Source organism: Scyliorhinus torazame, chromosome 2, assembly GCF_047496885.1.
Source record: "Scyliorhinus torazame isolate Kashiwa2021f chromosome 2, sScyTor2.1, whole genome shotgun sequence".
NCBI lineage: Eukaryota > Metazoa > Chordata > Chondrichthyes > Carcharhiniformes > Scyliorhinidae > Scyliorhinus > Scyliorhinus torazame.
This window is the reverse complement of record NC_092708.1, coordinates 362,973,654-362,980,243: the sequence shown is the minus strand read 5'-3', so window position 1 is coordinate 362,980,243 and position 6,590 is coordinate 362,973,654.

Below are 6,590 nucleotides of genomic sequence, written 5' to 3'. Positions count from 1 at the left end.
GTCACACATCAAGGGAAACACCACTACTTCGAAACGGCAGATGAGGCGTGGACATTTATTGTCAAGGAGAAACTGGAGTGAGCGGGCCAGAAAAAGAACGTTTGGGACAAAGTGGGGGGGTGAATATGTGGGATGAAGGGGGGGAAAAGAGGGAAGAGATGACTTCCCAAGTTGTTAATCCTGCGACCCTGTAACTTTTCTCTCTTCCCCATGTCGTGGGGGAGGGGGGGAGGGAGGATGAGGAGCTGAGGGCGCTGGCCATTGGGGGCGGGGCCAAAAGGGAAGCGCGGGCTTTGTTCCCGCGCTATGGTAATCACGGCGGGAACAGGGAAGCAGGAAGGAGGGGGCCTCGCACAGTGTGAGCCGAGGTCACGGGGGGAAGCCGAGGTTGGCCAGAGTTTGCTGACTTCTGGGAGCAACATGGGGGGTGCAATTACGCTAGTTTGGGATCTAGCGTAGCGGGAGGGTTAACTGGGTTGCTGCTGCTGGGGAGAAGGGGGAGCTGGTATGGGGGGGGGTGGTCGGGGCGGGGGGGGGCGCCGCTTGGAGGAGATACGGCTACGTGGGAACCGGGTGAGGAGCTGGATTGAAAAAGGAGATGGCTAGTCGTCAAGGGGGTGGGTAAAGAGCCCCCCAACCCCGGTTGATCACGTGGAATGTGAGAGGGCTGAACGGGCCGATTAAGAGGGCACGGGTACTCGCACACCTAAAGAAACTTAAGGCAGATGTGGTTATGCTTCAGGAGACGCATCTGAAGCTGATAGACCAGGTCAGACTACGCAAAGGATGGGTGGGGCAGGTGTTTCATTCGGGGCTAGATGCAAAATACAGGGGGGTGGCCATACTAGTGGGGAAGCGGGTAATGTTTGAGGCAAAGACTATAGTGGCGGATAGTGGGGGCAGATACGTGATGGTGAGTGGCAAATTGCAAGGGGAGGCGGTGGTATTAGTGAACGTGTATGCCCCGAACTGGGATGATGCCAACTTTATGAGGCGTATGTTAGGACGAATCCCGGACCTAGAAGTGGGGAAGTTGGTAATGGGTGGAGACTTTAATATGGTGCTGGACCCAGGGCTGGACAGATCGAGGTCCAGGACCGGAAGGAGGCCGGCTGCAGCTAGGGTGCTTAAGGACTTTATGGAGCAGATGGGAGGAGTAGACCCCTGGAGATTTAGTAGACCTAGGAGTAAGGAGTTTTCGTTTTTCTCCTATGTCCACAAAGTTTATTCACGAATAGATTTTTTTGTTTTGGGAAGGGCACTGATCCCAAAGGTGACGGGGACGGAGTACACGGCTATAGCCATTTCGGATCATGCTCCACATTGGGTGGACCTGGAGATAGGGGAAGAAAATCAACAGCGTCCACCCTGGAGAATGGACATGGGATTATTGGCAGATGAGGGGGTATGTTTAAGGGTGAGGGGGTGTATTGAAAGGTACTTGGAACTCAATGATAATGGGGAGGTACAGGTGGGAGTGGTCTGGGAGGCGCTGAAGGCAGTGGTTAGAGGGGAGCTGATATCTATTAGGACACATAAAGGAAAGCAGGAGGGTAGGGAAAGGGAGCGGTTGTTGAAAGAACTTCTGAGGATGGACAGACAATATGTGGAGACACCGGAGGAGGGACTGTACAGGGAAAGGCAAAGGCTACATGTAGAATTTGACTTGTTGACTACGGGTAATGCAGAGGCACAATGGAGGAAGGCACAGGGTGTACAGTACGAATACGGGGAGAAGGCGAGCAGGTTGCTGGCCCACCAACTGAGGAAAAGGGGAGCAGCGAGGGAGATAGGGGGGGTGAGAGATGATGAGGGAGAGACGGAGCGGGGAGCAGAGAGAGTGAATGGAGTGTTCAAGGCATTTTACGAAAGATTATATGAAGCTCAGCCCCCGGGTGGGAAGGAGAGAATGATGTGCTTTCTGGATCAGCTGGAGTTTCCTAAGGTGGAGGAGCAGGAGAGGGCGGGACTGGGAGCACAGATTGAGACGGAGGAAGTAGTGAAAGGGATTGGGAGCATGCAGGCGGGGAAGGCCCTGGGACCAGACGGATTCCCAGTTGAATTCTATAGGAAATATATGGACTTGCTGGCCCCGCTACTGATGAGAACCTTTAATGAGGCGAGGGAAAGGGGGCAGCTGCCCCCGACTATGTCAGAGGCAACGATATCGCTCCTCCTAAAGAAGGAAAAAGACCCGCTGCAATGCGGGTCCTACAGGCCCATTTCCCTCCTGAATGTGGACGCTAAGATTCTGGCCAAGGTAATGGCAATGAGGATAGAGGATTGTGTCCCGGGGGTGGTTCATGAGGACCAAACTGGGTTTGTGAAGGGGAGACAGCTGAATACAAATATACGGAGGCTGCTAGGGGTAATGATGATGCCCCCACCAGAGGGGGAAGCGGAGATAGTGGTGGCGATGGATGCCGAGAAAGCATTTGATAGAGTGGAGTGGGATTATTTGTGGGAGGTGCTGAGGAGATTTGGTTTTGGGGATGGGTATATCAGGTGGGTACAGTTGCTGTATAGGGCCCCGATGGCGAGCGTGGTCACGAATGGACAGGGGTCTGACTATTTTCGGCTCCATAGAGGGACGAGGCAGGGATGTCCTCTGTCCCCATTATTGTTTGCACTGGCGATTGAACCCCTGGCCATAGCATTGAGGGGTTCCAGGAAGTGGAGGGGAGTACTCAGGGGGGGAGAAGAACACCGGGTATCTCTGTATGCGGATGATTTGTTGCTATATGTGGCGGACCCGGCGGAGGGGATGCCAGAGATAATGCGGATACTTGGGGAGTTTGGGGATTTTTCAGGGTATAAACTGAACATGGGGAAAAGTGAGTTGTTTGTGGTGCATCCAGGGGAGCAGAGCAGAGAAATAGAGGATTTACCGTTGAGGAAGGTAACAAGGGACTTCCGGTACTTGGGGATCCAGATAGCCAAGAATTGGGGTACATTACACAGGCTTAATTTAACGCGGTTGGTCGAACAGATGGAGGAGGACTTTAAGAGATGGGACATGGTGTCCCTGTCATTGGCAGGTAGGGTGCAGGCGGTTAAAATGGTGGTCCTCCCGAGATTCCTTTTTGTGTTTCAGTGCCTCCCGGTGGTGATCACGAAGGCTTTTTTCAAAAGAATCGAGAAGAGTATTATGAGTTTTGTGTGGGCTGGGAAAACCCCGAGAGCGAGGAGGGGATTCTTGCAGCGTAGTAGGGACAGGGGGGGGCTGGCACAACCGAACCTAAGTGAGTACTACTGGGCCGCCAATGTTTCAATGGTGTGTAAGTGGATGGGAGAAGGGGAGGGAGCGGCGTGGAAGAGATTGGAGAGGGCGTCCTGCAGGGGGACTAGCCTACAAGCAATGGTGACGGCACCGTTGCCGTTCTCACCAAAGAAATACACCACAAGCCCGGTGGTGGTGGCTACATTGAAAATTTGGGGGCAGTGGAGACGGCATAGGGGAAGGACGGGAGCTTCGGTGCGGTCCCCGATAAAAAACAATCATAGATTCGTTCCGGGGAGAATGGATGGGGGATTTGGAGCATGGCAAAGAGCTGGGGTAGTACAACTGAGAGATCTATTTGTAGATGGGACGTTTGCGAGTCTGGGAGCGCTGAAGGAAAAATATGGGTTACCCCAAGGGAATGCATTTCAGTACATGCAATTGAGGGCTTTTGCGAGGCAACAGGTGAGGGAATTCCCGCAGCTCCCGATGCAGGAGGTGCAGGATAGAGTGATCTCAGAGACATGGGTGGGGGGTGGCAAGGTGTCATATACAGGGAAATGAGGGACGAGGGGGAGGTCATGGTAGATGAGCTGAAAGGGAAATGGGAAGAAGAACTGGGGGAGGAGATTGAGGAGGGGCTGTGGGCTGATGCCCTACGTAGGGTAAACTCATCGTCCTCATGTGCCAGGCTAAGCCTGATACAATTTAAGGTGTTACACAGGGTGCATATGACTGGAGCACGGCTTAGTAAATTGTTTGGGGTAGAGGATAGGTGTGCGAGATGCTCGAGAGGCCCAGCGAATCACACCCACATGTTCTGGTCATGCCCGGCACTACAGGGGTTCTGGGTGGGGGTGGCAAAGGTGCTTTCGAAGGTGGTGGGGGTCCGGGTCGAACCAAGCTGGGGGTTGGCTATATTTGGGGTTACAAAAGAGCCGGGAGTGCAGGAGGCGAGAGAGGCTGACGTGTTGGCCTTTGCGTCCCTAGTAGCCCGGCGCAGGATATTGTTAATGTGGAAGGAAGCCAAACCCCCGGGTGTGGAGACCTGGATAAACGACATGGCAGGGTTTATAAAGTTAGAACGGATTAAGTTCGTGTTAAGGGGTTCGGCTCAGGGGTTCACCAGGCGACGGCAACCGTTCGTCGATTACCTCACAGAAAGATAGAGGGAATGGAGAAGAAGTAGACAACAGCAGCAACCGGGGGGGGGGGGGGGGGAGGGGGGGGGATGGGGGGGAGGAATCGGACGGACTCTCAGGGATGTTATTGTATATGTATAGGTATTTGTTATAGGTAATTGTATATTGGATTGGTGGATTGTATTTTTGGAGAGTATTTATTTTGGATAAGGCAGTTGCCATTCAGTTTTGTTTTTGTTTTTGTTTATATATTATTTATTTATTTGTTTAAAACTGGCCACTGTTATTTATATGGCTTTATTGTTGTTTAAAAGAAACACTACGTACTGTTATGTTTGGCCAAAAATCTTGAATAAAATTTTTTATTTTTTAAAAGGCTGGCATTTATCGCCCATCCCTAATTGCCCTCAGAAGGTTAGCAGATGTATGGAAACACCGTCACCTGCAAGTTTCCCTCCAAGCCAAGGAAAAGGTGGTGGTGTTCTGTCTTCTTGAACCGCTGCAGTCCATATGGTGTACATACACGCACAGTGCTGTTACAGAGTGAGTTCCAGGATTTTCACCCAGTTACAGCCCTTTCCTTTCGAGGTGATAGAAGTGGTGGGGGTTTGGAAGGTGCTGTTGAAGAAGTCTAGGTGAAGTGTCGCAGTGCATCTTGTAGATGGTACACTGTGGTGGTATGTATTAGGGGTAGTACGGTACCTGTGAAGCCGAGAGGCTATTGGCTGACAGGTCCCGGGTCCTGGTTGGATCTGCCGCCTGCTGGCTCCGCCCAGAAGGCGGAGTATAAGAGCTCGAGTTCTCCCAGCAGCCGCATTCTGTAACTGAGCTGCTGGGGAACAAGTCTGGCTTAATAAAGCCTCGATTGACTTCATCACTTCTCGACTTGAGTGAGTAATTGTTGCGCTACATACACACTGTACATCAGTGGTGGATGGGGTGCCAATCAAGCGGGTTGCTTTGCCCTAAATGGTGTCAAGCCTCTTGGGTCCTGTTGGAGCTGTACTCATCCAGGCAAGTGGAAATCATTCTATCACACTCCTGACTTGTGCCTTGTAAGTGGTAGACAGGCTTTGGCGAGACAGGAAGTGAGTTACTCTCCACAGACTTTCCAGCCATATGAATACCAATAGTATGATGGCTGATCCAGTTCATTTTCTGGTCAATGATAACCCCCAAGATGTTGATAGTGAGGGATTCAGCGATGGTAATTCCATTGTATATCAAGAGGAGATGGTTAGATTCTCTCTTGTTGGAGATGATAACTGCCTTGCATTTGTTTTGTGCGAATGTCCCTTGTCACTCATCAACCCAAGCCTGAATATTATCCAGGTCTTGTTGCATATGGACACAGACTTCTTCAGTGTCTGAGGAGGTGAGGATGGTGCTGAAGATTTCTGACCTTATAATGGGGAGGGAAGTTCATTGATGAAACAGCTGAAAATGACTGACCCTAGGACATTCCCCAAAGGAACTACTCCCGGGGTTGAAATTATTGACCTCAAAGAACCGCAACCTTAAAGCTAGATATGACTGCAGCCAATGGAGAGTTTTCCCTCTGATTCCCATTGATTCTAGTTTGGGGCTCCTTGATGCCACGCCCAGTCAAATACTTCCTTCTTGTCGAGGGTAGTCATTCTCACCTTCCCTCCTGAGTTCAGACCTTTTGTCCATGTTTGGCCAAGGCTGATTGAGGTCAGGAGCTGAGTGGTCCTCAGCTGTCTGGAACTCAAACTAAAGGCGCGATCTACCAGCCACGCTGTGTCTGAAAAGCAGCATGCCGCAGCGCAGTGTTGCTGGTAAATGAAATACTCCGTTCCTCCGATCTACCGAGGTCGCCATGCCTTGCAAGATCTTACGCGATCTCACAAAACGTCACGATATGAAGCACACCCATTGTGGGAGGGATCACATTTTGGCAAAACTGTATATTAAAGAGAGACAACCAGTCTCACTTTAATATGCAGTTCTCTGAGGTAACCAAGGCATTGGGATCTATCCCCTTCTGGTCTCCACAAACGGGGACCAGGCAGAAAAGCACTCGTGGGGTCTCCCAGGGGATCGTAGGCCCCTAGATACATGCCTTCTGGGCAGGGTGGTACATTGGCACTGCTGGTGTCACCTGGCCTTCCTGGAAGTGCCAGCTTGGCACCGTTGTTCTGCCAAGGTGCCAATTTGTCATGTTTTGCATGGTGGTGATCGGGCGAGGGTGCCCTGCATGGGTGGGG